Below are 10,719 nucleotides of genomic sequence, written 5' to 3' on the forward strand. Positions count from 1 at the left end.
GATGTACACCCCAAAGGGTGTACTTTTTGCCTAAGAGCACTCTTAGGAAAATTTACACCCTTTGGGGCGTATCTTGTCCCACAACAATAATCGTCATCCGTGCTTCCCTCGTTTCCTTTCTTTAACGCTGCGAGCACGGCACTTTCCAGTCACGAACGGCATGCGCCTTATCAGTGTGACGCAGCATTCGCGACAGGAAAGTAGCGAGCGCCGAGTTTTCAGGAAAGGAAACGCAAACAAGGCAGATGACGATTATTGTTGCGGGACAAATATACACCCCAAAGGGTGCAACCGTTTTAAGAGTGAGTGTAGATAAACGGAAACTTGAATTCAGACGCTTTTGTTGTCTTTGCAAATTTTCTTATAACGGTGATCACTACAACCACACTGAACGTGTTGAATTTAGCTATACGGGTAGTTGAAAATATTTCTGGAGCTACGCGCGCTCTCATTCTCCCAGAAAGAGCGCCGAAGTGTACTTGATGTGTACTTGATGAAAATGGTGATGTCTCGAACACAGCTGATGCCTTTGCAATGTATTTGGTGTAAGAGCTGCTTCTACCTCTAGCAACCTTCCTTCGTGCAGTCTGGCACGGTGTACACGGTATCGCTCAGTGAACACCTTGCTTCCGAGTATAGCTCCGACCTCAGTGGCGCCAGTGGTGTCCCTCCAGCACTGTTCTATCCCGGGTTTTCCCGAGCGCGAAGTAATAATAATAATATTTGGGGTTTTACGTGCAAAAACCACTTTCTGATTATGAGGCACGCCGTAGTGGGGGACTCCGGAAATTTTGACCACCTGGGGTTCTTTAACGTGAACCTAAATCTAAGAACACGGGTGTTTTCGCATTTCGCCCCCATCGAAATGCGGCCGCCGTGGCCGGGATTCGATCCCGCGACCTCGTGCTCAGCAGCCCAACAACAAATTACAGTTTCTAGATCTGTGCTTAACGTTCCAGGATGAGCATGTCTGTTGGCATTATTCGCCTAGGGCCAAGAAGCCACTGCTAGAATTTTCTTCTTGCCATTCTAAACTTGTTAAACAGGGGATAGCTTATTCAACTCTTAGGTCTGCCATTACTAAATCATGTCCGCACAATATGCAACAAAGTTTTTCACAACAGATAGAAAGGCTTGGAAAGGCTAGCTATCCCGTGCATCTATTATCACTAACCTGCGAAAAACTTGTAGAATGGGTAAAAAGCCCTGGTAAGAAACAAGAAAAACAGAAAAAAGATACACAGTTTGCTGTAGTACCCTACGTACATAGATTATCCCATGGTTTAAGGAATGTGGCCAATAGGTATGACGTCAGTACCGTTTTCTCGGCCCCACGAAAGTTGGCTAACATGTGCCCTTTGATAAATAGGAGACTTGAACAGGAAGGCAAAAAAAGAAAAGATGATTGCGGAGTTAAACATGTGTCCCCTTTAGTGCCTTGCAACACGGGCATAGTTTATCAGATTCCACTCGAATGTGGGAAAGCTTACATTGGACAGAGTGGTAGATGCATTAACATTAGACTAAAAGAACACAAACATTCACTAAACAACCCTAACGCATCACATTTAGCCGCACATTGTTTCGATTGTGGATGCAAACCTTTCTTTAAAGACACAAAAATTCTTTCTAGACACAGATGCCAAACCACGAGGGAAATTATCGAGGCTTTCCACATAAAAAGATTAGGAGACACTTGCGTCAGTCATGCTACGTTGTCTCTGTTAGATTGCGAATTTCAGTACCTTCGCAATACGTGTACTAATCTGAAATAATTTTTGTTCTTTGACTTCCATACCCACTGACGTGTTTAACTGATGCTTTTACATTGTCATGTTCTGATGCTACGGTTTTTGCAATCACCTATATATATGTTCTTCGTTTCAATAAAAATTTAGTTGAGAGTTAGCGCTCGTCCTGTCTGCTCCTTTCTGTGTCCGTGTTTCACTTCGCGCTAGAAGCCAAAATCATGTTTCCCGAGCGTCTTCGGCAACCCTGAAGTCTGGCACGTACCCGATCGCTCGGGAAGTAGCGCGGGTAGTGCCCGTTGCTAAGGGGTTTTTGCGAACCTTCAACGGCGTCTGCTTGGAGCTCGAACCAAGTTGACCATCGGAGGAGAGGCAGGGAAGACGAGGCGATGTAAAAACAAACTACAGCAGTTTAGACCGTCGTTACGGATGAGCGGTGCGCTCCGAGGAAAATATAAAAACAGCGTGCACGCAACGGCAGGGAAGGCCACACGTGGCGGCTCGCTGGCTTCCATCCGGGCAATCTGCGGGACACGCCGCGGTTCAACCCGCACGGCGCAGATGGGTCGAGCGCCGTCGTGAGATGTGCGCATTCCGCGAACAACCGCGTCACCCGACGGACAAATCTGTTGACGAGCGTGGCGGTTAGGCGCGCCGTGTCCAGTGCGTTTGGCACTTGTTCCACGCGCTGCCGCACAAAGTGAACCGTACACAAACAGGGTGCTACAAGTGCATTTACCAACTGGCGGCCTGTCCTCTGCGCCGCGCCAAAAGTGTTTGAATCGGCACTGCAACACTGTAGGCACTGCATTCCCTGTTAGCGCTGAGAACATTGGAGTAGATCGACAGCGGGGCTACCCGCCGTGGAGTGGCGATCGCGTCGCGCCCAAGGGTATCGGCGGCCGCGTTTCGGTGGCGGTGCAAGAGACGTGTGCCGGGCATTTCAAGCAACTCCAGGCGGTCGAAATTAATGCCGAGTCCCTCACTACGGCGTGCCTCGTAATCAGATGGCGGTTTTTTGGCACGTGGAACCCCACAGCATAATTTAATTAATTTAACAGCACGGCTTTGTAGCGGGGCGCTCCTCCGCGGCGGCGAGCGTGGCTGCGAGCCACGCCTCCCGCGGCGGCGTGGATCCCGTCGGAGCCAGGTAAAGCATTTGATGTAGTTTAATTGCCTGGCGCTCCTCATTACAAAGCTCACGCAAGTGGACGTACCTTCTTTCATCACTGCCCTAATATCAAATTTCCTAAGCAGTACATCGTGCTTCGTTGGCATTAATGGACAGAGGTGTATTAACTATGAGGTCACTAGCGGAGTTTCTCAAGGATCAAATGTAATCAATCTCATTCTCCAGTTTACATGCTGAACGGTCACCTTGGGCTAGAAGCTACGTACGTAGCTTGACGTGACCCAAAAGGCCAGACAAGGCGGCAAAGCAAACAATGAGTGCATATGTACAATAGTTCTCATATGAGCTGGAATTACTCACGAACGGAATACCTACGAGCGGAAAGACTGGACGATTATTTCATCACGAAGAGTTAGCAGCATTTGAACAAGTTTTAACACAATTTATTTTATTCTACACTATTATATCAATACTAGCTATATAAAACAATCTAATGCCAGCTATACAACGCAGCATGAGAGTGAAATTTAGACAATTAACGTTTGCTAAGAAAACGAAAGAGGTTGTTCAGTATACACTCATAACGATATACAAAGGCAGAATAATAATCCCATCAGATAGAAGTGATCAAAGTATGAGCGGAGTTCTTTCCTACTGAAATTCTCAATATTTTTGTATTTGTTCAAGAATGGTAGGTTATGTATTAACGGCTAATGTTTACAGAGTGTTCCGAGGTACGAAACCGACCATATCACAGGATTTCTTGCGTTCGCATTGACACGACGACGCTCTGAGGAGGCTAATTGTTTTATGTAGTTCCCAGCGCATTGTAACGGATGTACAGTATGTAATAAACAAAAAGTGTATAGGCTATCAATTGGAATAACGTTATACTTATGCATTGCTTCTTTGAGGCTCGAATAATAATCTATGCTACCAACATAGCGAATTATCTTCTGTAACATAAGAACTGTATGTATGTTAATTTTGGTGGTTGTACACCATACCAAAGTGCAATAATATAATAATATAATAATGCATTGTAAATCTGCACTTTGGCTGTTATAGGAATCACATTACGACATCGTGATACAAACCCTGTCGCGGAAGAAAGCTTCTTACCGAGATAATTTACGTGCATGACCCAAGACAGGTGTGAAGAGGTATACACGCCAGGAATGTTATGACTGTCAACTATTTCTATTTCTTTAACTTCAGATGCCATGGTATTGTTTAACTAGAGTAACTTTTTTTGTTGCGAAAAATAATTATTTTAGTTTTAGTCACATTAAATTTCAATTTAGTTTAGCCGAGACCAGGTAGATAACCTTTATAGCAGTCCATTAAGTTCTCTTGTTATGTTGTGCACTACAGTGCTGTCATCAGCATATATAATGAATTAAGCTTTACTATGAATTGTTGCAATATAATTGCTGAAGACATTAAATAAAAGCGGTTCCAGTACGCTTCCTTATGGTACGCCAAGTCTGTTCATTAGGAAAGACGACGTGAGACCGTTCGCATACACGACCTGAGATCTGTCGCTTAGGTAGGATTAAACCGATATAAACATCTACCACGTATTCCATGACACTCCAGTTTATCTAATAAGATGTTGTGCTGAGGCAGTCGGATGCCTTACTAAAGTCTATAAATAGTGCAAGCGTATAGATATTCCTTTCTATGCTTTTTATTATGCTTTCCTTTTATGTCTGTTTCTGTCGGTCTATGTTTCCTAAATCCACGTTGCGCGTAAGTTATAGCGCCAAATTTATCAAAGAAATTGACCGCAGGACAGTGTGTGACTTTTTCGAGGCCCTTCGAAAAGACAGTCAACACTGCCTACAGTTGCTTGGGCCATCATAGGAGTGCCGCCTTTGAAGATTGCCGAAGTGTATACTTCACTGCTTGGGCGAAGACGCCCGATTGACGCGTTAAGATGAATACATGAGCAAGCGCAGGGGAAAAAGTTATGCAATGCTTAATTGGTCCTAGTTGTAGGGTATTGATGTCTAAAGCCTCACTGTTCTTTAAGGAAATAAATGCGGTACACACTTCATACTTGTTGGTAGGCTGGAAGTGAATGCTATCGGTAATAACACTAGCATTTGTTGTTCTCGAAGTCACTGCGAGGAGGGAGAAGGCAGAAGGGCGTTAATGAAGTTTTGATTGAAATGGTTAATTCAGTACCGTCATGAAACACGTTGTTTGGAACGCTAGTTTTGGTCCTACGGCCCGTTCGAGGATCTGTTCTTGGCCCTCTTGTCCTCCTGCTGCTCATAAACGATATTCCGTCTGCAATTCGACTCTCTTCATTCCTTCTATATGCCGACGACTTCTATATCAAACTGCCAACAGTGTTCGCGCCTACATAGACAAAAAGACGTTTTTTTTTTTTCACTCTCAAACTTGTGCAGAAACAATAAGCTACTCTTAACCGCTTCCAAAACAATGGTATTAACTTATACCCGTAAAACACACCATGTGCAATTTCCATACATATTTCGGGATGCTCCACATTGCCCAGGGTAGATGAAATCGAAGATATTGGTGTGTGATTAAATAAACGAGTAGCAGCGCAAAGAACGGCACGCGCATGCTGAGAAGAGCAGCCAACGCCAAGCTCACGCGTTATAAACGCGCGAAGCGACGCTCTGGGTGCACCGCGTGACTTTCGCTCCGCTGTTGCCTTTCTGAAACTGTACTCTGCTGCATGCCTCCGTACAGTTTTGGGCGGAAAGCGCAAATCCGATTCGTCGAACGCGTCCGAAGCGAACGGACGTTCCACGCTTTATCAAGCGCCGCCTTTTCTGGCGACTCGCACACACAGTCCAGCCCTTAACCTCAACTCGCCGCTCTGAAATCAGTCAGACCTTTTGTTGTTGCTCTTCAGGGTGGTCCGTGTGGTGTCACACATTGGCCAAAGCTTCTTCATCACGCGCACTTTTTCGTGCCGCAAAAGTACACCAGGCAGCATTCTGCATTTTCTGGCCGATCTTGTTGCATTAAAGACTGTTCCACGGCTCGATTCCAAAGACATGTAAGAAGTGTTCTGCCTGTATTGACAGGCGAGTATTTCGGAATTCGTATTATGTGTTTTGTGTAAATTTTAGATAATCATGTTGTATGATTAACTCTCTTTTAAACCCGCCTCTTAGTTTTATGTTTCCCTATTTATTTCTCCATTTCGCATTGTTTTGTCTACCACATATGTCTTCATTGTACATTTTGTCCAACGTGCTACTTTTTAAGTGCAGGCTCCCTAGCCGTTTCTAGGCGCTTAATAAAAGATTGATTGATTGATTGATTGATTGATTGATTGATTGATTGATTGATTGATTGATTGATTGATATTATTATTGCCCAATGGAGGCGACACTCATTTGAGCTCGTGGTGCGTATCAGTATCTAACACGAACTGCACTTGGTCAATGCACGTTATGGAGGAGCCTTACTTCTGCAGCCCCAAATACACAAATAAGGGAACAGCAAACTGTGTGAATGCATCACTCCAGCACCATGAAATGATAAACGCACACCAACAGTAGCATGAAACACTACTAAACAAAAAGATTAAAAGCCAAATGGGAGCTACAGAGTGAGAACGATCCGATGCGCTGCAACGCGCGCAGCTCGAAACTCGCCGGGCACTGTGGGCCGGCTTCGTCGCCGCGGGCGGGCACAGCTGTCGTCGTCAAGCGTACACTAAAAGGCATCGGTTTCCTTTTCTTTTTGTGTGTGTGCTCATATATATACGCTGACACGCTGAAAATATTCTCGGTTGCACTAATCGTTGTAAACCTCTTGTGGTCTCGGCGAACAGTAGCAGATTTATTCGCGGAGTATCGCTTTATTGGCTTTCTTCATTACTTTATTGTCGCTCAATTGGATTTCCTTCCGAAGTAACTCCTGTGCGTAGTATTGATGCGGTAGCATTCGGCCTTAACGACTACCTAAAGATCGAATTCTAGAGCTGAATTAATAGGAATCGAGAGGTGACTGTGCAGTTGACAGATTCGCTCACTCTTTGCACATCTGGATACCGCTATTCTGTTTTCCTCTTGGGCACCCTGTGGCTTCGTTCTTAACTGACTAGCTTTAGTTTATTAATATAACTAAAACATATTTTGCTGTATGCAAAGCGACAAGAAGTGCCCGTCATCATTTTTTATTAATGGTATTTGTTTATGGTATTGTTACACTCTTCCAATGTTGCTAAAGGCAAGTAATTCAAAAATTTTGATGATGATACTTGCGCTATCACTAGTTCAATTTATGGTCATTGTTCCTGCAATGGACGATATGCGAAAGCCCATAAGCATGCCACACCGCTATGTTGCCGTAACCAATATGGCCGCATTCCCTATAGTAGCGCCGGTAAAGTTGAGGCACGCGTTTTGAAAGCTTGGACGGTGCGGGGAAAGGGTGGCGGCGGGAATGATTCTAGACCAAGGTCCGCCATATTGGTTACGTCAAAGGAGGTGTGTGGCGAAGCGCACTTGCCGGTTTTGCATATCGTCTATTTGTAGTGGATTTTATCAGCTTTTTAACGCAATTTTGCATGCAAATATAGCGGAGTTTTGCGCCTAATCTTGGCTCGCTCTTTTGTGCGCTAAGTTTCTTATTTTCTGTCTCCTGCTTGTTATTAACCTGGCTCTTTGTTGTTTAGCATAGCGTGTGTGCAGCGACAGCAACCGTTTTCCTCCAGCACAATTGTAACACAAAACTTGTCGCATTTCTTCCGCCTACCAGAGCATTGCATGGCCTGGCAGGCTGCGGCAGCCGCCGATATTCCCTGTGGGTTCATGGAAGCAAGATACAATGAAAGCGAGTCGTATATTTCCATCGTCAGACCGCACTGCTGCCTCCGTAGGCGGCGACCCCCTAGTTTCGCGTTACCTTTTGTACTGTGCAATTCTCATCATATTCTTTTTGCGAGACCAGCAAGCTTGTTTTGCATCAACGCTCACTTTGCGTAATCACTCGCAATTTCCTTCAGCCGCGACGAGTGCCTTCTGCGTGCCAGCATTTTGCCAACTGCGGTGGCGGCTCGGCTCGTGCGGTCGCTTTCCTGTGCGCGTCCGGTACAGGCTTCCACGACGGCGACCGCACCACTTCTGAGTGCAGATATACGGGGGCAAGTTGGAAAACAAACGAGGAGGCCGTAGAAAATGAGCTATACTTGCCGCGAAGGGAACCGTTCACGACGGACACACGCAGAGCGAGCCTCGCTGCTTTTACGAAGACTCTTGGCGAGTGACGCGGTGGAGCAAGTGTCGCGTCCAGCGTCAAGCTGTCTTTTAGCAGGTGCCTGACTTTGTCGCCTAAACAAGCTCTTCCCTGTCGAGACGCCTCCGCGCTTGGAAGTTGTGAAACTTGATGGCAAGTCACAGGCGCGTTGGCTCCACGTCGCGCACAAACTCACCGAAGACGCAGGAAAAAAAAAAAACGAACAAATAACTGTGGTCTCAGTTGCACACAGCGATCGCGGTTTAACTTATCGTTTCACGCAAAGCCCGCGAACGAGATTCATCACTGGAAAAATAGAATATATTTATTTAGAGAGGGATGGCTTCTTAGCCTGCTTTGGGGAAGGGGTCCAAAAAAAAAAAACGAAAGCAAAGGCCCTGTAGGATTCGTGATACTGACGAAGCCTTGCAATTAAATGCCTCGTGACCTTCCACGTGAGTACACGGACACACTTAAATATTACTTAAGAATACTTAAGATGTTGGCTGTTAATGTGCATTCTCATTGCATATAAGACACTGCGAACAGGCATTCTGCTCTAGAGAAACAGCCGTCAGCGGCACAAACAAAACTTGAAACGATTTATGAAGGTAGCCTTAATCAAGTGTCCTTGCAAAAATGTCTGCTGCCATTATGCATAGTCTATAAAGGGCGGCGGACACTGCTGGTACGTGATATAAGGCGTTGCGAATTCCGTGGCCGTCTGTATTAGTATCTTGGAATCATTCTTCCTCCATATAAACAGCAAAAAAAAGAAAGCATCGGTAATATTGGTGCCGCTAAGACACTGGTGTAAACGAGCTGTACGATAAATCAACAGTTGGCAGGCATGACATTGTGTATATATAAGCGTGTGGCCACATCATCAATGTTGCCTAGCGTATCGCAGCCTAACCGTTGTTGCTACGGCGTCATATCGCCTGGCAAGCGGACCTCGCCGATGAACCTCGCACGGACCCTGGACGGGCGTCCTTTTTTTTCGCAGCTGCGAACCGCTTCGCGCACAGGCCGTCCAAGGTTCTTGTGGGAGTGGCATCATCGCGCGGCCTACGTCGCTTCTTTTGCCGAGCTGCTTCGGATCGGTTTCTCGCTCTTTCGTAAGAGTGGGCCAAGTCACTGAACTTTCAGTGCAAGCACGGGTCAGGCAACTCGAAAAGCCCATCACGTGAGCACTTAGCCGAGAGTCCTCAAAGAGAACCGGAACGAATAAGGAAAATAAAAACAAAAATCGGAGGCTTGCTTACCGCTGCCCTTTGCAGCTATGGACGACGCAGCGATGCACCGAAAACGTCTCCGTCGCAGGCTCTTCTTTGCGAGGCAAACGAATACGGCGTCTTGTGCGCAGCGTAGTAATCCAATCCGTCGTTCGCGCGCGCACTTCACAGCGCAGCACAAAGTGCGCGCGAGCTTTCTCCAAGATGAAAAAAAAAAAAATGGCGATGACCTACTTTTTACGCACACTTAAAGAATTTCCGCCAGGAAACGACGCAAAATGGGTCCATCAAGAACACTCGACATTTTCGCTTCTGTAGGTGGTTAAGCCACGCCACCGTTGAACAAGCACCACGCGAACGTACGGGCCGTGTGCGGCTGATGGCCTCGACTCCCAGAAAAGACGTTACACAACTGGAGCAGCAGCAGCAGCAAAGAGATGGAAGAGAGAGAGAGGGAGGAGTGTCTTCGGCATCCTCCAGGCGGGGCGCTTTGCAGCCACGCGAAAGCTACGTGTAGAAAGAAAAGGAAAAAAAAAAAGCGGAGTGCTCTCTCCTCTCCTCTCTGCCTTCGCGCCAACTCACAAACCACTGCTCGGTGCGATGACGCTCATCGTCTCCGCAGCCGCTCTCCCGAGTGACAGACGACAGACAGACAAGCGACCGTTACCTGCTGTGCTCTTCTTTCCGCCCGTGACGTGTCGTCTGCTCCCTGCGTCGTCCGCTCTCAACGTCGTCTGCTGCGTCGCAACGTCGCGGCGGCGGTTGGCGCGCGGTCGTCAGCCGCGTTCATTCCGAAGGAGGCGCATCATCGTCCTTCGGGGCCGGTCTCTTTTTCTCGGGGCAAGTCCCTCGCGGTCGTCGCTGAAGGAGAAGTCCACCTCCTCCACCTTTTCCCGGGGCTCGCCGTTTGAAGCGAAGCTTGGTTTGCGGCTTGCTCGGCGGCCACTTGGTCCACACGCACGCACATAAAAGTGACGAGGACGCGATGAGGTGGGGGGGAGGCTACGCATGCGCGCACGCACATCTCTTCTCCTCCGCCGCTTCTGCACAAACAGGTTTCCCGCCTCGCAAGGAGAGCGCCGGCGGACGAGATAAAAAGCAGCGACGGACTCGCTCGCTCGGCATCCGCCCCGGCGCCAAGAGACCGGCGATGCGGCGGCGGCCCTCTCGAAGACGCACGAGCCCGACGACCCTGCCCGCTGGGCGGTTTTCGAGCGGCAGCGCGGCCGTTTTCCAGGAAGGAAAGGGAGTTCTCTTTCGAACGCCTTCCGGTGCCGTCTGCGTTGGCGAGATTCAGACGGCGACCGATCGACGACGCCACGTCGACGGGGGGAAGCGGTCCCGTTTCCTTTCTCAACAACGTGTGCAGTCAAGC

The 10,719-nt window shown here is 47.6% G+C and overlaps 1 protein-coding gene across 2 annotated transcripts in view; it reads right to left on the reverse strand.

Annotated features, from left to right (window-relative positions):
* The window catches only part of dpp (decapentaplegic morphogen), a 90,737-nt gene extending 80,433 nt beyond the window's left edge, over positions 1 to 10,304 (reverse strand). Inside the window, exon 1 of one of the 2 annotated variants that reach the window (XM_070521531.1) lies at positions 10,012 to 10,304. The gene's annotated coding sequence lies outside the window, so the exon portion shown is untranslated. Of the gene's footprint in view, positions 1 to 9,374; positions 9,964 to 10,011 lie in introns of those variants that run through there. The other variant, XM_070521530.1, reaches the window with a different exon arrangement.
* Between the last annotated feature and the right edge of the window lie 415 nt (positions 10,305 to 10,719).

Source organism: Dermacentor albipictus, chromosome 7 (assembly GCF_038994185.2).
Source record: "Dermacentor albipictus isolate Rhodes 1998 colony chromosome 7, USDA_Dalb.pri_finalv2, whole genome shotgun sequence".
Classification (NCBI taxonomy): Eukaryota; Metazoa; Arthropoda; class Arachnida; order Ixodida; family Ixodidae; genus Dermacentor; species Dermacentor albipictus.